The 25,837-nt window shown below is 36.2% G+C and overlaps 3 pseudogenes; 2 read left to right on the top strand and 1 right to left on the bottom strand.

The window, feature by feature from the left end:
* Window positions 1–8,602: 8,602 nt before the first annotated feature.
* Window positions 8,603–9,543, top strand: LOC114215390 (olfactory receptor 4P4-like; annotated as a pseudogene).
* Window positions 9,544–15,990: 6,447 nt separating this feature from the next.
* On the top strand, window positions 15,991–16,905 carry LOC114215369 (olfactory receptor 4C46-like; annotated as a pseudogene).
* Window positions 16,906–24,239: 7,334 nt separating this feature from the next.
* On the bottom strand, window positions 24,240–25,180 carry LOC114215378 (olfactory receptor 4P4-like; annotated as a pseudogene).
* Window positions 25,181–25,837: the final 657 nt, after the last annotated feature.

Consider the following 25,837-nt stretch of genomic DNA (forward strand, 5'->3'; position numbering starts at 1 on the left):
CTACATAAAAGCTAAACTCAAGGCCAGAAACATGTGAGCTAAAGAATGCACACAGGACCTCACCCACACCATAGCCACCAGCACCACACAGACCTGTCGACTCATGATGGTTGTGTAGCGCAGGGGCTGACAGATGGCCACATAGCTGTTGGTGGCCATGAGGCTAAGGATGAAGAACCCCAGGCAGCCAAAGAAATGGGATGAAAAGCCTTGCTTGTCTCACGCACTCACTGAAAGAGATAGTGGTTTTCTTCAAAAGTGCATCCACAATCATTCTAGGGGCTATGGAAGTACAGAAACAGGTGTCAGATTGGAATAGTTGGAAAAAGAAGTACATTGGACCCCCGAGTGCCCGGCTGGTCTTGATAGTAGCAATCATCAGAAAGTTACTCAACAGCATCTCCAAATAGAAGCGCAAGAAAGTGACAAACACTATTTTCTTCCTAACAGGATCCTGGATCAACCCCAGCAGAAACATTTTCAAGATAGGGGCGGCCTTTGGGTGGTGAGGTTGGTTAAGCATCTGACTCTTGGTTTCAGCTTAGGTGGTGATCTCGGGGTCTTAAGATCGAGCTCCCTTGCAGGGCTCTGCACTCAGGGTGTACTGTTTGAGACTTTCTGTCCCTCTCTTTCTGCCCCTCCACCATGATCTCCATCTCTCTCTCTCTCTCTCTCACACTCCCTCTAAAATAAATAAATAAATCTAAACATAATTGTCCATAAAAAATGATGGTTGGCACTTCACCAGACTTATAACTCTGCAGCAATACTAGTATATAAAGAGGGATGAATTAAACAGTTAAGGATGTGAATTAACTTGTATCATTCTCTAACATTGTCCAAGTGTGTTTACAGGGAGAAGGTTAGAGATATGACGAGCTATTTCCTGCTGTAGATTGGCACAGGCTAGCTCTTGAGTGCAGCTTGGTCAGCACTGGGCATAACGCTGATGTAGACAAGCTCTAAATCACTGGGTTATAATGTCCTTTATGATGAAGTGCTAGAATCTTTCATTTCCTCAGGGTTATTAAACATTTAAAGCCCCGACAGAGGGGCGCCTGGGTGGCTCAGTCGTTAAGGGTCTGCCTGCGGCTCAGGTCATGATCCCAGCGTCCTGGGATCGAGCCCCATATCGGGCTCCCTGTTCCGCTGGAAGCCTGCTTCTCCCTCTCCACTCCCCCTGCTTGTGTTCCCTCTCTCGCTGTGTCTCTCTCTCTCTGTCAAGTAAATAAATAAAATCTGCCGGAGTCCAGCTCCAGCAGGGGAAGGGTCCTTGAAGGAAAGGACAGTGTCGGCGAGTGAGGAGACACGGACACAGGATCAGGTTATAAGCATCTCCTCCTGATAGCCTCGGAGGGACTTTATTTATACATTAGAATATTTCCTTGTTTTTCCATTCTTTCATAACATGTGATTTTATTTTTTACATCTTATCGCAATCATTTTAGATCATTTTGGATTTAAAAACAAAGGTACTAGACAGAGCGTGACTGTGCGAGACGAAGTGTAACCTATCTGCCATTGTGTGCTAATGCGGAAAAAGTTATATTTTTACTCTTGCTTAAAGGTTATCTAAAGTTTATTCTTCCTCCCAAGGCAGCTTACAGTGTGTGCACCCTATCCTATCAAAGTAACATAGGGAGGTCCCTGTACTGTGGGAATGACATGAGATTTTCCTTTCTTAGAACTCTGATGTTTCAGAGGTGGCCGAGGAATCTCATCAATAGGGATTTTTACTGGGCCTGGATCCAACAGCTCCCTTAAGCGAAGCTTATTAAAGAACTCCGCATTGCTCATGTTAGATGAATTACGGCTTGGAGGACATGGGGTAATTTTTTTCTTGGCTCATCCTCAGGCTTTTTGGAGTCAGTTTCATTATGATTGCTTACATAAGCATAACTAAATTTATAAATCATTTTATCATGAAACCCGAGGGAAAAATCCCAAGATTATAAAGATTGCCGCAAACAAAATGAAAGGAAGTAGCAGGAGCCAGCTGTGGAGTCTCCTGACTTTCAGGATTATCCCCCATACTTGGACTTTGTCAAACAGCATGAGTAGCTTGGGTCGTGCCAAAAATCCTTAAAAAAAAAAAAAAAAAAGCCCCGACGGAAGCAGTAAACTAGAATAACGCATTTTCTTGCTTCAATTCCTTACTGGCTATTTGAACTAGTTATTTAATCTCTAGAAATTTCTAGGTTTTTATCTACATAGTAAAGCTAATAATATTTGCGTGAAAATATGTATTACTATGAACATTAAGTAATAGGATGAACTTAATCCACCCAACTATCCCTCAGTAAATTTTTGTTATTCTTTGGCTAAGTAGATTGATCTGAAATATTATAAAATAAATTAGATTAAATACTATAAAATTGATTTCCTGACACTTCTTGCATGAGAAAACTTTACATGCATGGATTGGCATATGGTAGAGAGAGACTGCCTGGCTTCAGTGCATTCAGATGAAACTGAGTCTAAACAACCTGTCAATAGTCAGTGAGCAGAGAAAGAACCAGATGGGAAACACATTAAGAGGGCATGTGATATGATGAGCACTGGTTGTTATGTTGAACTAATGGGTCATTGAATATTATATCAAGAACTAATGATGTGCTATACCTTGGCTAATTGAATTTAAATTTAAAAAAAAAGACTGAGAATTACTGTGTAAGGATTAACCACTGGAAACAACAGTATATCTTTCATTACATTGTCAATTTTTCTTATGGAGACAAAAATAAAAGCAGAATATATAACATCCACTCTGAAAAACACTGAATGTTGACCATATGCATCTGTATGATATACATAAATGATTGTTTTTAAGTAACCAAATATACCAATTACATTGTTTAAGCTCTTGAATAAATTGCATTTTTTAAATGAAAAAAATAAAAATAAAGAAAATAAAGGCGTTTCCTGTACTTTGCTTCCTTCCTCTGATTTTTTCATATAATTTTTGCTTTTCCTCCTTCCCAAGTTATAGGGGAGAGTCCTTTATTCCTTTCTTTTCTTTTCTCCCTGCAGCTCATCCATCAATCATAACATCATTCCAATTATGGTATCACAAGTCATTGATTTTATTTATCTACCTACCCTAAACACCAAAGATCTTGATAATTTCCAAAAAAAAAAAAGGACTGCTAGTGGCCATCTTTAGTGCTCCTAATACTACTTCATCTCAGATTTTCCTGAACCCAAACCTGATAGTACTATAGGCTATTCCTATTCTTCAGAAAGCTGAAAGAGCACAGGGCAGTCATACTATAGCCTTTTTGGGCCTTTGGGGAAAAAGGGACAATTTTTTTCCAGTTGGGCAAATGTGGAAATTTTATGCCCAAGAGCACCAAGCACATTACTGCGGACTGTGGCTTTGCCGCACTTGGGCCAAAACCTATCTAGAAATGCCTTTGGGAATATAATTTTTTTTTATTTTATTTTTTATGTTAGTCACCATGCAATACATCATTAGTTTTTTTTTAAATGTTTTATTTATTTATTCATGAGAGTCAGAGAGAGAGAGAGAGAGGGGAAGAGAGAGGCAGAGGGAGAAACAGGCTCCCCACCGAGCAGGGAGCCCAATGCGGGGCTCGATCCCAGGACCCTGGGATCATGACCTGAGCTGAAGGCAGACCCTTAACCATTTGAGCCACTCAGGCGCCCCAGTACATCATTAGTTTTTGATGTAGTGTTCCATGATTCATTGTTTGGGTATAACACCCAGTGCTCCATGCAGAACGTGCCCTCTTTAATACCCATCACCAGGCTAACCCATCCCCCCACCCCCTCCCCTCTAAAACCCTGTTTGTTTCTCAGAGTCCATAGTCTCTCATGGTTCATCTCTCCCTCCAATCCCCCCCCTTCATGTTTCCCTTCCTTCTCCTAATGTCCTCCATACTGTTCCTTATGTTCCACAAATAAGTGAAACCATATGATAATTGACTTTCTCTACTTGACTTATTTCACTTAGCATAAGCTCCTCCAGTCCCACCCATGTTGATGTAAAAGTTGGGTATTCATCTTTTCTGATAGCTGAGTAATGGTACAGCCACTTTGGAAAACAGTGTGGAAGTTCCTCAAAAATTTAAAAATAGAGCTACCCTATGACCCAGCAATTGCACTCCTGGGTATTTACCCCAAAGACACAGATGTAGTGAAAAGAAGGGCCATATGCACCCCAATGTTCATAGCAGCAATGTCCGCAATAGCCAAACTGTGGAAAGAACCGAGATGCCCTTCAACAGATGAATGGATAAAGAAGATGTGGTCCATATATACAAAGGAATATTACTCAGCCATCAGAAGGGAATATAACTTCATAAAGATTTCAAAGACCGATTAATCCTGTTATTACAACTGTTCTGTTCCTCTGAACCAAATTGTGTTCAGTCATAGGCATAAAATAAATGGATGTTTCCTAGGAACTAAAAACTGTGTAAGCATTTGGAAGGATGTAAAATCGCTTTTCTTACTTTTTCTTCTGAGCTCTTATTAAGAAGTTAAGCTTTCAAAATCCCCAGGCTGCTTTTCTGAGGGATGATGATACATTTTTTACATCATTGAGTCTTAGTGAATATTGGAAGTCCATTAACTTTACAAACTGTAGAAAGGTTATGATGTGTTGTAGTTGTCAAAATATTTGCAGAGAATTCATCTGGATGTGTTTGAATTCTGGGTTTATAATTCTCTGCACTTGATTCCCGGTTTTGTTACTAGAGACAAACTAGCAGAGTGAGTGTCTGAGGATGGAATTCTTCCTGATGCAGCCCCAAAACTAACCAGACAGCCACTGAGAACTTATGGTTAGTGAGTTACCCTTGTCACCTTGGTATGGGAAGGGTCCCACCACACATGTGCTAGGCTAATTGTATGTTCTTTATATTAGCTCTCTATAATTTCATTCTGAACGATATAACTTCTCTTGCAGCATATGACAATTTGATTACTATATAAATGTTTTAGCATACTTCAGACTTAATGGAACATTAGTTATAAGCTAAATTTCCACTTTGGGATAGCAAAATAGTAGAGTTAGATAAAGCATATTTAAGCTGGCAGTGAATTGTGTCCCCAGCTCTTAAATACAGGCAGTCCTCCATATTCCTATTAAGAAACAGACCAGTTTATGCTTGAATATGTACAATAACAAAGACTTTCTTATATTTCAAAACATCTGCTATCCTAAAATAGACTAATTTCATCTGAGCCAAATAAGGTAAGTTTATAGCATCCTACATTCTGTTATACAAAGAGTTTTTACATTTTGATGCATGAACAGTTTGTTACACTAAAAGTTTGAAATTGTGGTAGAAACTTTTATTTACATATAAGAGCTATTCCTTTATGAACAGCATGATCCAAAAGGTACACATAATTTGTATCCAATAATACAAAAAATAAATGAATCATTTGTGTACTTTTTGTAGACAAAAAAATTAGACTAGTGATCACTTTTAAGAAACAAGCTAAGATAACTAATTGAATATGGATTAACAGTTTCAGTAACAGATTGTTTAAATTGGAGTTTCCCGTGATCACATTTACTAAATCCGTGTTATGAATGTTCTTTTTTATTTCTTTTATTTTTCCATTGATTGTGTGTGTGCACCCATGACAGTCTGTGGTCCTAAACTAATCACTCAGAGAGGAAAGACTGTAAAAGAAAAATGACAGTTTTGAACCACACATGTCCCTGGCTATTTCATTTTACCTCATGCATTCCTCACTAAAATTCTGAATTTTGTAATGATAGCTTAGTTGTGAAATGAGGAAGAGGAGGCCTGAAGAGAGATGAAGCCATTTGCTCAAGGATCACACTGGTCAGTTAATCTGAGATGCCTCAGCATTTCTACCCCTTTCTGTGTTGCTACTGTTTCAACCACTTGTTCAGTGGTTGCCTGAAGTTCTTTATTTACCAATTGTGACTTTAGTTTTTCTATGGGTGGTTTCCTCAGTATCACTATGTTGTTCGATGAGAGTAATCCTCAACTGACTTTCCCTCTTCCCTTTTACCTCTGCTAAAGGCACTGATCATAAAGTTCCCTCAGAATACAGGCTGGGGTTTTGAGCTATTGGAGATGAAATTCCAATGATGATCTAGAAAACAAGCAGGAATCCTGATGAGGAATTTGCATTTCTATAAAACTGAAGGCAAATTATTTCAAATGTTTTAGAATCAGCAAATCCAAGAATATATGGGTATATTAAATAATCTGTACTTCTTTACTTCCATAAATTCTCAAAAAGACAAGGTGTCAGTTAACCCATCATCTTGCATGTTCTTTTCTGCTCAGAGGAGGACTCAAAAGAGTTTTTCCATACTGTCCTTCATGACACCCCTCTCAGTTCACTCCCATGAAAGTTAGCCCCAGACAGAAGAAGAAACAAGATTTCCGTCTTTTCACTTTTACAGTTTGTTACTTTTCAATCCTGAGAAATTACTTAGATTCTCTCTCTTTTTTAAAAAAAGATTTATTTGTATATTTAACACAGAGAGAGAGAGAGAGACAGCGAGAGAGGGAACACAAGCAGGGGGACTGGGAGAGGGAGAAGCAGACTCCCCACCAAACAGGGAGCCAGACGCAGGGCTTGATCCCAGGACCCTGGGATCATGACCTGAGCCAAAGGCAGATGCTTAACGACTAAGCCACCCAGCTGCCCTTACATTCTATTGATATATCTCTTCTGTTTAGAATCAGAGATTTGAATTGGTCCAGTGATTTCCATCATTTATAATGTTCACATTCGACTTAGATAAAAGTTGCCTATAAATCAATTTGTTTTAGTAATTAGGTATATCTCAAAATTAACATTGTTTCTACCTCATAAACAAAGCGTAGTATCAGTTGCAATAAGTAGAAAATAAGTCAATGATCCTCACACTCCTAAAGCTTTTCAGTACTCTTTAGTTACAGTTAACTGCTGAACACTCTGTGACATAATTAATTTATTTTGTTATATAAAGGAGAATGGGGAGTCTTGTTAGTGATCCTGAAAGCAAAGTAGGAACAAATTGAAAGTTTCTACTTTTATGAGGTTAGAATTTTAAATAGTATTTTAAAATAGAATTGATATTTTATGATACAGACCATTCTAAAAATGCCACAGCTGTCAACCTTTTACATCTAAAATCTTCTTGAAAATTCTCAATAACATAAAATTTGTGAGTCTCTACAGATGATGGTTGTTAAATAATATTGGGGAAAAAAGCGTTTTGTATTATATAAATAGATATCTTTAGACCCAGATATGTCTGTCACCTGAGATTCAAACTAAGGCAGAAGGTGTGTTAGTTTTTGCAAAACCACCACAATCAGATATTTCCTCATTAGTGTGTAAAATAACTCTTCGAAGTTCTTTCTCTTTATCCTACCCTCATTTTGCACTGATTAAATGGTGTCTTAACATATACATCAGAGGGACACCTGGGTGGCTCAGCTGGTTAAATATCTGCCTTCAGCTCTGGTCATGATCCCAAGGTCCTGGGATGCAGTCCTGCATTAAGCTCCTTGTTCAGCGGGAGCCTGCTTCTCCCTCTGCCTGATACATCCTCTGCTTGTGTTCTTTCTGCTGACAAATAAATAAATAAAATCTTTAAAAAAAATGATGTATTAGATACAATGATGCAAATTCCCGAATCTTTCATTTATTCATTTATGCAACAAATATTATTGAATGCTTTCTCACCACAAAGTTTGTCTTCAAGTTACCTTTGGTATTATCTCCTTTTATTAGCATTTGATCTTTAGGTCGTATCTAAAATATAAAATTTTCAGCAAAAGCCACAACATATGCATATTTCCAATATGCTTGGGGAATTCAACAATCTTATCTTTCCTCTATAAATTGCTACCACAAACATCAAAGACAGCATAATTATTTTAAATTCAATTTAACTCATGAAATATAAATACGACAAATGAATGGGTTTCCTGAATATTTTTTTTCAAAATTTATGTCATTAATTAATATTCTTTCTTTTGCTGTAATGTTTCCAAACACTCTTTGCTTTTTAATGTAATAGTAATTCCCTTCATTTAACATGACTCATTGACAATGTTTGACCACATAGGAAAGGGTAGTATGCGCTACACAAATTATAGTTCAGTAGTTCAGACAAATGTGCATTGCCAGAAATGCACATTTGTCTTCAGGATTCATTGCCAGAAAATTAAGGGAATTTTCTCAGATAATTTTAAAAGAATGAAAATAGATTTTATGAGTAACTTGTAAGAATTGGGAAATATGAAAAAAATCTTTCCTTGTTTTAGACTAAATAATATAATCAACAGTCCTTTATCTAATATATAGTTAACAGTAATAAATGATATTTTCAAAATAATATTAAGATATTTTAAATAATTATTACTGAGAAAATATGTAATTATAAAATTATTTCATGATAGATTTATAAAAGAATAAAAAGAAAAGCAGCTTAATTCAATTAATCAAGAATAATTATTCTTAAATCTATTTATTTCAACATGCATTTTAATAACTTTCATATTGTTGTGTTCATACAGTTAATTCTCACCTGGAATTATGTTTTCTTTCTTTCAGAAACATAAGTCCCTTGGAAGCTTACACCAAAGCCAAATATATGAAAAGCCAAAGAAACATCTCAGAATTCATACTTCTAGGACTTTCGTATGACCAGAACACGCAAGTATTTTGCTTTGTGCTCTTCTTATTCTGTTATGTTGCCCTGTTGGCAGGAAACCTTCTGATCCTTGTCTCCATTTAATGCAGCCCTCTGTTTCACCAACCCATGTACTACTTCCTCAGCCACTTATCCGCTATGGACATCTGCTACACCTCGACGGTTACACCCAAGTTAATTGCTGACCTGCTAGTGGAAAGAAAAACCATCTCCTACGGTAATTGCATGTTACAGGTCTTTACAATGCACTTCTTTGGAGGCCCTGAAATCTTCATTCTTACCGCCATGGCCTTTGATCACTATGCTGCCATCTGCAAACCTCTCCACTATGTGATTATCACGAACAGGAAAAGGTGAAAACTCCTGGTTTTAGCTGCTTGGGCTGGTGCAGCCGTCCATGCCTTCCCTCTATTTTCCACTGCAATTGGTTTGCCCTTCTGTGGTCCTAATGAAATTGATCACTACTTTTGTGATATTTTTCCTTTGCTAAAGGTCGCCTGTAGTGATACTTACATCACTGGTGTCCTTGTGATTGCCTTTTCAGGTATTGCTGCCTTAGTAACCTTTATTGTCTTAGTTGTTTCTTATGGGACAATATTGTTCACTTTAAGAAATCTCTCCGCTGAGGGAAGACGCAAAGCCCTCTCCACCTGTGGGTCTCATATCATTGTGGTTATCTTATTTTTTGGGCCTGTAATCTTTATCTACCTTAGACCACCTACTACTTTTCCTGAGGACAAAATATTTGCTCTATTTTACACCATCATTGCTCCTATGTTCAATCCCCTAATCTATACTCTGAGAAATTCAGAGATGAAAAAAGCCATGAGAAAGGTTTGGTGCCCATTATTATTTTCAAAGGAAGCACACAGTTAATTTGATGAAGTTTATTGGCTAAACAACTCTGAGAAGGAAAAGAGGGAAATGTGAATGAAAATAGCAGGGATTATTTCATGGGGTTTGTGAACCATTAGACTCCCTAGCCACATGAATGGAAGCAATAGCACTACAAGTTTAAGGTGATCATTGAGCAAGTCCTTATTATGGCATACCAAAATTAACTGGTAATTAAGTTAATGTTGTGGGTTACTAAGATGTTATTTGTGGGGGAAACTTCATGAAAAACAATTGAGCCAGAACAAAAAATTAAATTAAAAAAGCAATGGTATATTAATTAGTTTGTGAATTTTAAAGGAAAATATTTTAATGACACTTCTATTAAAACATTGTAAATAGAGGCCAGACCACTCAATGACAGACATCCTTTGGTAGTTCAGAAGTTGTAATCGGAAAATAAAAAAGCTACAATCTAAAACTAAAAGATTTAATTTAAATTTCTCAGAAACATTTATATATATATATCCTCTAGTTCACACAGAAATCAGTTGTGCAAATAAATATTTACTGTAGATTTTGTTTTTTATATTTTTATTTTTTTTAAAGATATTCTTTATTCATCTGAGAGAGAGAGAGAGTGTACCAGGGAGCATGAGCACAAGCCAGAGCTGGTGGCGGGGGCAGAGGGAGAGGAAGAGGCAAACTCCCTACTGAGCAGGGATCCTGATGCAGGGCTCGATCCCAGGACCCTGGCATCACAACCAGAGTTGAAGGCAGTTGCTTAACTGACTGAGCCACCCTGATGCCCCAAGTAGAATCTGTTTTAAAGTGGTTCCTGGGGGGGGGGGGTTCAACTTTCCTGATATGCCATTGAAATCAATAATAAATAGTGAAGACAGAATGAGAATCTATAATTCAGAATGCTGAAACACACTTCCTGGCATTCCACCTATTGGCAAGAGTATCATTTCCTGTCAACCTCAGAGAGTCGGGGACCTGGGGCAGCGAAGGAACTGAGAAAAAGAGATGACAGTAAAGCGAGGCACAGGGGACCCTGAGCGAACAGCCTGAGATTTATTTTCCATAGTCTAATATACCTTCTACAATGACATAGGTCTATAATGATTTACAGCAGGGGCTTAGTAAGGCACATTCTTCCACGTACACAGGGTTAGTTAAGTGAAGCAGTGGGAGTGGAGATGGAGTAAAGAAATCTGTAACTGGCTGTGATCAATTAATTGTAAACACCATTGTACTTGGACCTTAACACAGGATAAGAGAACAAAGAAGGGAATGCACAGTGTGCTCTTTACAGCTGGCTTCCTATCTACAAAACACCTTCTGCTGTGTACTTTAGAACAGACCACACACATCCCAAGGGCATTTCACTCTGATCCTTTCGGGTTATTTTTAACCCTGCAATCTCGAGTTTTCTCAGAGATCTCGGAGTCTGAATGAACATGCACCAGTGGTTGTTGTGGCGTTGTTTCTCACAATTTCTCCTAAAGTTAAAGAACTATATTTAAAATTTATTTGTTGCTCACCCCTACCTTCCTAAATTTGATAACCAAATGATTAGTCCTTGGATCCACAACCAAAGACTTTTCCTACTGCAATGACAGAGAGAGAGAGAGAGAGAGAGAGGGAGCTAGCAAAGGATAAATAAGATGTGATTTAACCACAAAGTAAATGAAAAAATTAATGCATTTTGGTTACACATGAATGTCTACAGCAGATGTGTTCATAATCAGCAATCCTTGGGAGCCACCAAGATGCCCTACAGTAGGTGAATAAATAAACTACTGTACATCTAGAGAATGGAATATTATTCAGCACTAAAAAGAACTGAGCTAGTAAGGTAAGAAAATATATGCAGAAACTTAAATGCATATTTCAGAGAGAAAACACAATGTGAAGGGGCTCCCTGTTGTATGATTTCAACTACAGGTCTTCCTCAACTTACAAGGGAATTATATCCCAATAAACCCGTCAGAAGTTGAAAATATCTTAAGTCAAAATGCATGGAATGCTCCAAACCTACCAAACCTCATAGCTTAGCCTAGCATACCTTAACTGTGCTCAGAACAAATTTTTATCCTAGAGTTGGGCAAAGTCAATGAATACAAGGCCTATTTTGTAAGACAGCATTGCATACCTCATGTAACTTATTAAATACTGTACTGTGCATGAAAAACGGAATGGCTATATGGGTGTAGAATGGTTGTAACTGCATTGATTGTTGACCCTCATGACTGCTTGGCTGACTGGGAGCTACACCTCACTTCCCCTGCCCAGCATCACATGAGAGGATTGTACTGCATATCAGTAGCCCGGGAAAAGATCCAAATTCAAAATTCAAAGTACAGTTTCCACTGCATGCATATCACTTTTGTACCATTGTAAAGTTGGAAAAGTACATGTCAAACCATTGTAAGTTGGGGACATTCTATATATAGGACATTCTGGAAAAGGCAAGACTATGGAAACAGCAAAAAGAGCAGTCAGTGGATGTCAAGTTTTAGGGAGGGGAGAGGGATGAGTAGGTGGAGCACAGAGGATTTTTAGGTATTGAAACTGTTCTGTATGTCCCTGAATTTTGGATAGTGTTATGTGATGATGTAGGTTCATTTGACTGTAGCACATGTAGAACTCTGGAGGGAGAGGTTGTTCCAGTGAGGGGGACAGGGATGTATGGGATCTCTGTGGTTTCTGCTCTATTTTGTGGAGAAAGTAAAACTGCTCTAAAAAACAAAGTTTATTAATCACAAAATACATTGCAACACAATACCTAAAGGAAGTCATCGTGTAACTAAATGAAGAGTCTTCTGAAAAAAAAATTTTCTAGTGAAAACAGATAATACTTTAAAACCTTACAACTTTAATGAAAGGCCTTTGCTCATGCATCATAGCATGTAAAAGAAGATCTCTTAAGACACACAGCAATAATGACAGAGAAGGGACTGGATAGTGGAATGTTACAAAAAGGAATATACTTTTATATTAAGTAAATGAGATGCAGGAGCTATAAGCATTCTGGAGGGACTGTGCAAAGCATGAATAGCAGGAAAAAATGATGAGGGAGAAAAAATTAAGTAGAGTTTTTATAACAAAGAGAAATTGGACAAACTACCTTCATAGCAGCTACTAGTAAATGAACAAAAATACTGCTAGATTTGATTTTATGTTTTGAAAGAGCATCACAAAACATTTGTCAGTCTAACGATTGAAAGGGCATGTGCTTAAAATGACCAACTTCGTTACTAGAAGAAAGATCATCTTCATGTGCATAATGGATAGATAAATAAAATAAGCAATATCATGTATGTTGGCAGGGAGGAAATGCAAAAAAAGATATGGTAAAATTAGAGAAAAGAAGCAAGGTACAGCAAAGCCTTTAATGTGTTTCCCATCTGGTTCTTTCTCTGCTCACTGACTATTCACAGGTTGTTTAGACTCAGTCACATCTGCAGGCACCAAAGCCAGTCTCTCTCTACATACGCCAATTCAAGCATGTAAATTTCCTCATGCAAGAAGTGTCAGAAAATCAAATTTTATAATATTTAATCTGTTTCAGATCAATCTACTTAGCCAAAGAATAACAAAAATTTACTGAGAGATTGTTGAGTGGATTAAGTTCATCATATTGTTTATCATAATAATGCATATTCTGATACACATATTATTACTAGCGTTAGTATGTAGATAAAAACACAGAAGGTTCTAGAGGTTGAATAACTAGCTCAAATAGCCAGTAAGCAATTGATGCAAGAAAATGTGTTATTCTAGTTTATTTCTTCCTCAGGTCTTTAAATGTTTAATAACTCTGAGGAAATGAAGGATCCTAGCACTTCATCTTAAAATTATAACCCAGTGATTTAGAGCTTGTCTACATTAGTATTATGCCCAGTGTTGACTAAGCTGCACTCAAGAGCTAGCCTGTACCAATCTACAGCAGGAGATAACTGGTCATATCTCTAACCTTCTCCCTGTACACACACTTGGACAACCCTTAGAGAAGGATACAAGTTGCATTCACATCCTCAACTGTTTAATTCATCCCTGTTTATAAAATAGCTCTACTGCAGAGTTTTAATTTTGATGAAGTGCAGATCATCATTTATTTGTGGAAAATTTTGTTTAGATTGATTGATTTATTTATAGGGAGGGAGAGAGAAATAGAGAGAGAGAGAGAAAAAAACAATCACATGGCTAAGGGCAGTAGGGAGAGAAATTCTCAGAGTCCATGCTGAGTGCTGAGCCCTGCAGAGGGCTTGATCTCAGGACCCCGAGATCACCACCTGACCCAAAACCAAGAGTCAGATGCTGAACCAACTTCACAACCCAGGCGCCCCTATTTGGACACTTTTTCATTCACACACATTTAGAAAATTTTTCTTGTAATCCAAGGTCATGAAGATCTTCTCATATATTTTATACCAAATTTTTTTTAACTTCTACATTTCACATATAGCTCTAAGATCCATTTTAAATAAATCTGTACAGGTGTGATGCATAGATAGAAGGTTTTTTGCCTTTTTTGTGTGTGGTAGCTATAGATGCCCAATATTTTCACTATCATTTGTTGCAAAGACTACTTTTTCATCACTGAACTGACTGCAGACTTTTGCTGAAATTAGTTGACCATATATGTGTGGGTCTACTACTAGACTCTCTAGTTTGCTTTGTTGATCTCTGGGATCTCTTTATGAAAATACCACATCATTTTGAACATCAATCTGCAACATCACTGGAAATCAGATAGCATAAGTTCTCCAACTTTGTCCTTTTTTTAAAGTTGTGGGAACTAATTTAGGCTCTTCGTATTTCCATATGAGTTTTAAATCAGTTTGGAAAAATTTTAAATATGTGTCTGTAATTTTGTTTGAGAATGCTTGAATCTGGAGATTCCTTTGCGGGGAATGCAGCTCTTAATAATGTTGAGTCATCTGTCCATGAACATAGTCTTTTTTCTATTTATTAAGGTATTTATATTCTCTTAACAAATATTTTACTTTCAGAGTACATGTTTTCCTTATATCTTGCTATATTTATTCTTAATTATTTTATAATTTTAAGACATTATAAATGAGATTTTTAAAATCCAATTTCTATTTCCTAGTTACTAGTACAAACCATGCAACTGAATTTTATATATTGATGTTATATCCTGCAATCATTCTAAACTCACATTACAAAATAGGAGAACTAAATTTGTCTGTACTCGCAGTGAAATGATTGCCTATGTAAAAGTTCTAAGTGTCTGTGCATGTGTGTGTGTGTGTGCGCACTAATATAATAGTGTTATATATACTTGCCTCCAAAGTAGTAATAAAGCAATTATAAGTATTGTGGTCATATAAAAAAGAGATTACTAGTTCAATGTTGTTTTGTATAGCAATATAGGGCATGGGTAAGAATTTGGAGGAAAAATATGAACAAGTGTAGTCTGAACTAATCTTGGCTCTGCCCTTAATTAACATCTTAATCTTGGCAGGATCTTTAACTTCACTATGTTTTCTACTACATAATGTAGGAAATAAGTATAAAAACCATAGCAGGAATTATCTTATAGGTTTGTGGTGGGGATTAAATCAGAAAATGTCTGCTAAAACACTCAGAGCCACTAAATATTCAATTTTAGTAAATATTGTTATTGTTGTTATTACCATCAACCTAATTATCTGACAGTTTCCTCAGCTCAAAATGGATGGGAAAATACCAACCACACAGGATGTTATCAGTATTCAATGGGATCCTATGTACAGAGCACTATGCCATGAATATAGCAATCAGTTATTAAAGCATATATATATGTATGACTTTATTGTATTTAGCAATTATAATGTTATTGTACTTACACAATAAGTATTATGAATTAATTTTATGGTAGCTTCTGTGTACTTTCTTTATATACCCACCACCATTGCCCTGTTACTCCTGTGTCAAGAATTATAAAGAACCTCCTAATTCCATTTTCTCTCTGGCTTCCACTGCCTTACTACACCTCACCCACTTCATCCAAGACACATGTAGATCTTTATTAAAATTATATCTCTTCCCCATTCCTAAAATTCCTCCTCACTTTTACAACAATTCTCAATTTTGGCCATGGTTCCCCAAAACCTATGGATAGAGACAAAATTTCTTAACGCTGCATTTATAGTGCTTACATCATAAATTACCTCCCTTCTCATACTTAGCTGCCACTATGTGTATGATCCTCTACTTCACGTTAGGCTTAGTCACCTCAGATGATCTCTGTCTGTGTGTTCACAAAGTTTCTCATGTTGATACTCAACAGAAACTTTACACAGGATATAATTTAAGTAATCTTCAAGAACTTATTTTCTATCTAAAAAACTTCATGAGAATCCACTACTCAGTAGAATCTAGGTATTTATTATTTACTAGATGAAGAAGCTTAATAAACTCAGGGTCACATTAATCAAAAGGATTTTTTTCAGCTATGCAATTAATCATAAAATGAGATAATGGAGAATAGGAACAACATGAAAAATTTGTTCTACTGGGGCTCAGAGAGAATCCAAAGATGCAGAAAATCATATTTGTTGTGTTTCTGGTTATCTATATCGTCTGTGGTAGGAAATATGCTCACCGTGGTCACTATCACTGCCAGCCCATTACTGGGGTCCCCCATGTACTCTTTCCTGGCTTATCTCTCCTTCACTGATGCCTGCTATTCTTCTGTCAATAACCCCAAACTGATCATAGATTCACTCCGTGAAAAGAAGACCACCACATTCAATGCATGTATAACCCAAATCTTTGGGGAACATTTCTTTGGAGGTGCTGATGTCATCCTGCTCACTGTGATGGCCTATGACCGCTATGTGGCCATCTGTAAGCCACTGTACTACACGACCATCATGAATCGGTGTGTGTGGCTTGTTAATGGGAGTGGTGTGGGTGGGAGGCTTTCTTCATGCCACCATACAGATCCTCTTCATCATCCCTTTACCCTTCTGCGGCCCTAATGTCATAGATCACTTTATGTGTGATCTGAACCCTTTGCTCAATCTTGTCTGCACTGATACCCACACTCTAGGGCTCTTTGTTGCTGCCAACAGTGGATTCATTTGTGTCTTACTCTTCCTCTTCTTGATCACCTCCTATGTGGTCACTCTGAGTTCCCTAAAGAATGATAGCTCGGAGGCGAGGCACAAAGCCCTGTCCACCTGTGTCTCCCACATCACAGTGGTTGTCCTATTGTTTGTGCCCTGCATATTTGTGTACATGAGACCTGCGACTACTTTATCAATAAAGCAGTTGCCGTGTTCTACACTCTGATAACGCCCATGTTAAACCCCTTATTCTTGATAAATAACCAGATGAAAAATGCCATTAGGAAATTGTGTAGTAGAAAAGTTATTTCAGGTGAGAAATAAATATGCCTGAAGCTTAACATTAATGCAATGGAAGCAAAAGTCAAAAGGATATTTTGGATGATCTCAGCAAGGATTACTCACCAATTAAAATAGTAAACTGCAGTGAATGATAGACTCTGCACTGAGTGGAGCAGAAATGTGGTTCAGAAAGAGAAAACCTAACCACAGAATATGCTTAAATCTATCTATAAATTCTAACATATTTTTATTAAGGATTCTCATCATTTCTATACACCAGGGTTGATGATAACATGTTGCTTATAAAATTACGGTATAAAACATCTATAGGATTGTAAAAGCAAAGAGCCATTTAACCTCTGTGGGGGAACAAAGATTATCCCAAGTCTCCAAATTTCCTTGTAGACTTCAGAGTTATTTTGTATTGCTCATATCAGCCTTTAGGCTGCTAACCCATCAGAAAGAATGATGACTCAAATAAATGAACATCTTTTATTTAAGGGGGATTTCTGTTTATTAAATAAAGTCACACTCATAGAGTATTTGACTACTTGTTAAAAGTAGTTTCTACAAGGCAGTTTAATGTCTGGGTCACAATAAATATTGAATGAGTGATAATGGTATAAAGGAAGATGAATATTGTTAAGAAAATGTAGAGCAAAGAAATAGTACTGGAGACAAAGGACTTTTTTCTTACTTTTCTCTATTCAGACTCTGATTATTCAGGCTAGATCTCCTTGAGAAAGCACAGTTCATTTTAATTCCTGCTTAAACTGTGTAATGAAAAAGAAATTGAAACTGGGATTCTCAGTGAAGGAGGAAATAGCTTATTTTGATACTCTCCCTGCTCTCAGCAAGATATCATCATCTTATGAATGTGAACTGTTCATGGCATTTTTCCCTGGTAATTAGTTTACTTCTTGGTAACATTTCATTATGAGAAGCTGTTTTGAAAAATATGTGGCCCGTAATAGCCAAACTGTGGAAAGAGCCAAGATGTCCATCAACAGATGAATGGATAAAGAAGATGTGGTATATATAAATATATACAATGGAATATTATGCAGCCATCAAAAGGAATAAAATCTTGCCATTTGCAACGATGTGGATGGAACTGGAGAGTATTATGCTGAGCGAAATAAGTCAATCACAGAAAGACATGTATCATATGATCTCACTGATATGAGGAATTCCTAACCTCAGGAAACAAACTGAGGGTTGCTGGAGTGGTGGGGGGTGGGAGGGATGGGGTGGCTGGGTGATAGACATTGGGGAGGGTATGTGCTATGGTGAGCGCTGTGAATTGTGCAAGACTGTTGAATCACAGATCTGTACCTCTGAAACAAATAACACATTATATGTTAAAAAAAGAAAGAACAAGAAGAAGAAGATAGCAGGAGGGGAAGAATGAAGGGGGCGGAAATCAGAGGGGGAGATGAACCATGAGAGACGATGGACTCTGAAAAACAAACTGAGGGTTCTAGAGGGGAGGGGGGTGGGGGATGGGTTAGCCTGGTGATGGGTATTAAAGAGGGCATGTTCTGCATGGAGCACTGGGTGTTATTCGCAAATAATGAATCATGGAATGCTACATCAAAAACTGATGTAATATATGGTGATTAACATAACATAATAAAAAAAATGTGTGGCCCAATTACACACAAAACATCTTTAGGATAAATACATTCCATTTATTTATATTTGATAATATATCCTTTATTCATTAATCAATAGAAATTTCTTGACCCAAAAAATATATATCAGACACACTGATGGTTGCTGGGGCTTCAGAGGTGAATAGAGAGGAACCAGGGTCTTGCCTTCAGAGACCTTCAGATACACTGATTACCCAGAGGGGAGCAGAATATTAACAGAGCATGTTATAAATGGGAAATTAGTGGCAGCACAGGGTGCTGAGAAAGCATGTTTGAGGTACACACAACAAAGACAAGGGGGATCAGGCAGAATTCCTAGAGGAAAACACATCAATAATGGGACACAAAAGATGAAAGGGAATCATCAGAATGAATAATCATGTATTAGGCTGAGAGGATTCCTATGAGAGGATGCATAACAAAGGCCAGGGGGTGAAAAGAGTGTGAGGAAAACCTGATCATATCAATACAGTTGAGCTATTGGCTCAGTTATTCATTCAATAATTAATTATTCAGCCCCTATTGTGTGTTGGGTTATAAGCTGGACACTGAGCTCATGAAAGTCTAATTAGTAAGACATTAAACTGAAAATTTAGTGACAGGGAAGATCAAGAAGAGTCTCATCATTGTGTTAAAGCTGAATGCCAAGTACCATGGGGAACACTTTGAAATGTTCCTCCACCTCTTTTCATGGCCTGTAGCTCATTTCACTTAGCACTGAATAATTCTCCACTGTCTGATGTTGCAGTTTATCTATCCTAACCTACTAAAGGATGTCTTGGTTGCTTCAAATTGTATGGACAATTATGAATAAAGCTGCTGTTAAACATCCATGTGCAGCTATTTTGTGGATGTAAGTTTTCAACTCCTTTGGGTAAACGCCAAGGAGTCAGATTGCTGGACTGTATAGTAAGAATAGTGGTGGTGCTATGTTACATTTCCACCAGCAATGTAAGAGAGTTCCAGTTTCGCTACAACCACACCAACAGTTGCCATTGTCAGTCTTTGTAAATTTAATATAGAGATGTTCAAAATATTGTCCTATGACTCATACTTTCTGTAGGATCCTCAGAAATAGTATTCTACTCATTGTTGATACAATCCTTATTACTCTTCTTTGGTTTGTTTGTCTTACTGAATTGGTTAGCACCTTCAGTATACTACTGAATAATGTTAATATGAACTGGTGATATTAAGTGTCAATTCTTCTTCCTGATTCCAAAGGAATAACTTAAGTAAATATTACTTATAAATACTTTATAACAAATAACATATTAAACATAATATAACAAACTGCCTTCCCAAATGGCAAACAACATCATATATTGTTTGTTCTAAAGTATTTATAAGTAATATTTTGAGTATTGTTACAATTAGGGTTTTTTTCAAGTTTTTATCTAAATTCCAGTTACTTAGCACACACTGTAATATTAGCTTCAGGTGTGGAATTTGTTTTTTTTCTGTTTATTTATTTATTTTTGTTTGTTTCAAATTTTTCATTCCAGTTAGTTAACATACAGTGTAATGTTAATTTCAGGTGTAGAATTTAGTGTCCAACACTGACATTCAACACCCTGTGCTTTGGCTAATATCAAGTGTAGTTACAATTAGGTGGTAACAAATCATTTATTGATGTTATAGTGTATTTTGTGTTTTAACACAAGCAAGGGATTTACCTATAAGCATTGGTATACTTTTTGATAAATAGTAATTTTATCAATTTTATTTTTAATTATTCTCTAATTTCTATTATGATTTATTTTCACTTACTTTCTATTTTAAAAAGTTTTTAAATTACCATATATTTGAGGTTGAAAGTTACCCTTTAATTATTGTTTCCTAATTTAACTGAATTATCATTAGCTAAGTTGCTCTGAGTGGCTCATATAATTTGACACTTTTTCAGAATGTATTTGTGGCATACAATAGGATGAATTATTTTAAATAACTCATATTCACTCAACAGCTGATGAGTGTAGTGTTTTTTATATACCTATAGAGTGCTGCTTATTATTTTGGAACAAATTGCTATATCCTTCTATATGCATACACATTCAGACATGTAAATGTTACAGTGTTGCAAATGCTATCAGTATTTAATGATTTTAAGAATTGGTAGTAGTTCTTGCCTTAAAGCCTATTTATATATATAATATATATAACTATATGTGTATATATAATATATAATTATATGTATGTAATATATATAATTATATGTGCATATACAATATATGTGTATATATAAATTATGTGTATATCTATAATATACAATTATATGTATATATAATATATGTAATTATATGTATATACATAAAAATATGTATATATGTTATATATACCTAAAATTATATATAATATATACATATACTTTTATGTATATACATATAATTTATGTATATGTATTGCTTTTTCAGACATTTTGACTACCCTACCTTTTTCATACTTTTAGTTTCAATTTTTTTGTGCACTAAGGGGTTAGGTGCATCTTTTGTAAAAAGCACATATCAATAAATGATATATATTTACCATCAGACATTTTTCAAAATGTTCAGAGCAGCTCCACACATAATATCGTTAAATAGGAAATGGTTTCAATGTCTAGCAACAAGAGAATGGATCAATTGTCATTATGCATTCAGTGAGATACTACAAATCAATAAAAATAATCAGAAAACAGATAAATTATGAAGAATGAAACTTACAAACATAATAATGAGAAATAGACACTGAAGAGAAAAATCTGCATTACTGTTTTTCTACAGAATCAAACACTAGGTAAATTTAATTTGTTTTATAGATGAAGATAGTGATTACTTTCCGAAGGTGGTGATTTTAAAGAAGTATGAAGAGAACTTCAGGTGTACTGGTAATTTGTGACTTTTAATCTGATTGTTGATTACATGATATTGCTCATTTTATTTATCTATCCATTCTACACATGAAGATGATCTTTCTTCTAGTGACGAAGTTGGTCATTTTAAGCACATGCCCTTTCAATCTTTAGACTGACAAATGTTTTGTGATGTTCCTTCAAAAGATAAATCAAGTCTTGCTAAAGTTTTTGTTTCTTTTTTAGTAGCTACTGAGAAGCTGGTTTGTCCAATTTCTCTTTGTTATAAAAACTCTACTTAATTTTTTCTCCCTCATCATTTTTTCCTGCTATTCACACTTTCTTTGCACGGTTCCTCCAGAATGCTTGGAGCTCCTGCCTTGCATTTACCTAATGTAAAAGTATGTTCCTTTTTGTAACATTCCACTATCTAGTCCCTTCTATGTCATAATTGCTGTGTGTCTTAAGAGATCTTCTTTTACATGCTATGAAGCATGAGCAAAAGGCCTTTCATTAAAGTTGTAAGGTTTTAAAGTATTATCTGTTTTCACTAGAAAATTTTTTTTCAGAAGACTCTTCATTTAGTTACAAAATGACTTCCTTTACGTATTGTGCTGCAATGTATTTTGTGATTAACAAACTTTGTTTTTTAGAGCAGTTTTACTTTCTCTACAAAATAGAGCAGAAACCACAGAGATCCCATACACCCCTGTCCCCCTCACTGGGACAACTTCTCCCTCCAGAGTTCTACATGTGTTACAATCAAATGAACCTACACCATCACATCCTGATCTTGCAAAATACAGTTTACATCAGAGTCCACCCTTGGTGATGCATTCTGTGGGTTTTGACATGTATGGTAACATTATCCAAAATTCAGGGGCATGCAGAACAGTTTCCCTACCCCAAAAGTCCTCTGTGCTCCACCTACTCATCCCCCTCCCCTCCCTAAAACTTGGCATCCACTGACTGCTCTTTTTGCTGTTTCCATAGTTTTGCCTTTTCCAGAATGTCCTATATATAGAACGCCCCCAAGTTACGATGGTTTGATTTGCACTTTTCCAACTTTACAATGGCACAAAAGTGATGCACATGCCATAGAAACTGTGCTTTGAATTTTGAATTCAGGTCTTTCCCGGGCTACTGAAATGCAATACAATCCTCTCTTGTGATGCTGGACAGGGGCAGCGAGGTGCAGCACCCAGTCAGCCAAGCAATCACGAGGGTCAATGATCAATACACTTACAACCATTCTGTACCCATATAGCCATTCAATTTTTCACGTGCAGTACAGTATTTAATAAGTGGCATGACATATTCAATGCTTTATTACAAAATAAGCCTTGTATTTGATGACTTTGGCCAACTCTAGGCTAAATAATGTTTAAGTGTTCTGAGCACAGTTAAGGTAGGCTAGGCTAAGCTATGAGGTTTGGTAGGTTTGGAGTATTCCATGCATTTTGATTTAAGATATTTTCAACTTATGATGGGTTTACTGGGACATAACTCCCTTGTAAGTTGAGGAAGACTCAGTTGAAATCTTACGAAAGGTAGCCCCTTCACATTGTTTTATTTTTTTTCTCTCTGAAATATGCATTTAAGTTTCTTGCATATATTTTCTTACCTTACTAGCTTGGTTCTTTTTAGTGCTGAATAATATTCCATTCTACAGATGTATAGTAGTTTATCTATTTATTCAGCTACTGTAGGGCATCTTGGTGCCTTCCAAGGTTTGTAAGGTTTGTGATTATGAATACATCTGCCATAAACATCCATGTGCAACCAAAATGCATTAATTTTTTCATTTAATTTGTGGCTAAATCACATCTTATTTATCCTTTGCTAGTTCTCTATCTCTCTTTGTCATTGCACTAGGAAAATTCTTTGGTTGTGGATCCAATGATTAACCATTTACTTATCAAATTTAGGCAAGTAAGGGTGCACAATACATAAATTTTAATATATAGTTCTTTAACTTTATGGGAAATGATACTATACTCTGGCCAATAGGTGGAATGCCAGGAAGTGTGTTTCAGCATTCAGAATTGTAGATTCTCACTCTGTCTTCACTATTTATTATTACTGATTTCAATGGGACATCAGGAGAGTTGACCCCCAGGAACCACTTTAAAACAGATTCTACTTGGGGCACCAAGGTACCTCACTCAATTAAGAGACTGCCTTTGGCTCGGGTTGTGATGGGTCCTGAGATAGAGCCCTGTATTTTGTCCCTGCTCAGTGGGGAGTCTGCCTCTCCCTCTCCCTCTGCCCCTGCCACTACCCCTGACTTGTGCTCATGCTAGCTGGCACACTTTCTCTCAAATAAATAAATAAACTCTTTTAAAAATTAAAAATAAATAACAGGTTCTATTCTAAATACTTATTTGTTTGTACAACTGATTTCTGTATGAACTAGAGGTTGCATATATGAATGTTCTATCAGAAATTAAAATTGATTTTTTCAGTTTTCAATTATAGTTTTTCTTGTCTGTTTGCTTTTTTAGATTACAACTTCTGATCTACCAAAGAATGTCTGTCCTGTGTAGTCTGACCTCTAAGCCCAATGTTTTAATAAAAGTGTCATTCAAATATTTCCCTTAATAATTCACTAATCGTTATAACATTGGTTTACTATCTTTGGCTCAGGTGTTTCTCTTGATGGTTCCCCTACCAATACCATTAACTCCCCACAACATTAACTTAGTTTGCAATTAATTTTGGTATGCAAGAATCACTACTTGTTCAATGATTACATTAAACATGTAATCCTATTTCTTCCATTCATGCTGCTAGAGAGACCAATGGTTCACAAACCCTGTGAGATAGTCCCTGCCTTTTTCATTCATATCTCCCTCCTTTCTTTCTCAGAGTTGCTTATCCCATAAACTTCTTCAAATTAATTGTGTGCTTTCTTTGAAAATAATAATGGGCACCAAACCTTTCTCATGGCTTTTTTCATCTCTGAATTTCTCAGAGTATAGATTAGGGGATTGAACATAGGAGCAATGATGGTGTAAAATAGAGCAAATATTTTGTCCTCAGGAAAAGTAGTAGGTGGTCTAAGGTAGATAAAGATTACAGGCCCAAAAAATAAGATGACCACAGTGATATGAGACCCACAGGTGGAGAGGGCTTTGCGTCTTCCCTCAGCTGAGAGATTTCTTAAAGTGAACAATATTATCCCATAAGAAACAAATAGGACAATAAAGGTTACTAAGGCAACCATACCTGAAAAGGCAACCACAAGGACACCAGTGGTGTAGGCATCAGTACAGGCGACCTTTAGCAAAGGAAAAATATCACAAAAGTAGTGATCGATTTCATTAGGACCACAGAAAGGCAAATCAATTGCGGTAGAAAATAGAGGAAAGGCATGGATGGCTCCACCAGCCCAAGCAGCTAAGACTAGGAGATGGCACCTTGTCCTGTTCATGATAATCACATAGTGGAGAGGTTTGCAGATGGCAGCATAACGATCAAAGGCCATGGCGGTAAGAATGAAGATCTCAGTGCCTCCAAAGAAGTGCATTGTAAAGACCTGTAACATGCAATTACCATAGGAGATGATTTTTCTTTCCACTAGCAGGTCAGCAATTAACTTGGGTGTAACCGTTGAGGTGTAGCAGATGTCTATAAAGGATAAGTGGCTGAGGAAGTAGTACATGGGTTGGTGAAACAGAGGGCTGCATCGAATGGAGACAAGGATCAGAAGGTTTCCTGCCAACAGGGCAACATAACAGAATAAGAAGAGCACAAAGCAAAATATTTGCGTGTTCTGGTCATATGAAAGTCCTAGAAGTATGAATTCTGAGATGTTTCTTTGGCTTTTCATATACTTGGCTTTGCTGTAAACTTCCATAAAGAATATGTTTCTGAAAGAAAGAAAACATAATTCTAAGTGAAAATTAACTATATGAACAAATAATACAAAATTTATTAAAATGCATGTTGACATAGAGTTAAGAATAATTCTTGATTTATGGAATTAAGCAGCTTTTCTCTTTTTCTGTCTTTTATAAATCTACCCTGAAATAATTCTATAAATACATATTTTACTCAATAATACTAGTAATTATTTAAAATATTTAAATATTATCTTGAAAATACATTTTATTACTATTATTTGTATATTTAGATAAAAGACTGCTAATTATATTATTTAGTCTAAAACAAGGAAAGATTTTTTCCATATTTCCCAATTCTTGTAAGTTATGAAATCAACCTTCCTTCTTTTAAAATTATGTGAGAAAATTCCCTTAATTTTCTGGGAATGAATCTGAAGAAATGCATCTTTGTTTAAAAATCATTTTGAACTACTGAACTATAATTTGTGTAGAGCATACTATACTTTCTTATGTGGTCAGACATTGTCAATGAGTCATGTTAAACCAATGGAATTGCTCTTACATCAAAAAGCAAAGAATCTTTGAATACAATACAGCACTAGAGAAAATATCAATTAATGACTGAAATTCTGAAAAACATTCAG

The sequence above is a fragment of the Eumetopias jubatus genome, unplaced genomic scaffold (assembly GCF_037043125.1).
Source record: "Eumetopias jubatus isolate StellerSeaLion01/CBP00866 unplaced genomic scaffold, mEumJub1_p1.0 scaffold_13, whole genome shotgun sequence".
NCBI classification, from domain to species: Eukaryota; Metazoa; Chordata; class Mammalia; order Carnivora; family Otariidae; genus Eumetopias; species Eumetopias jubatus.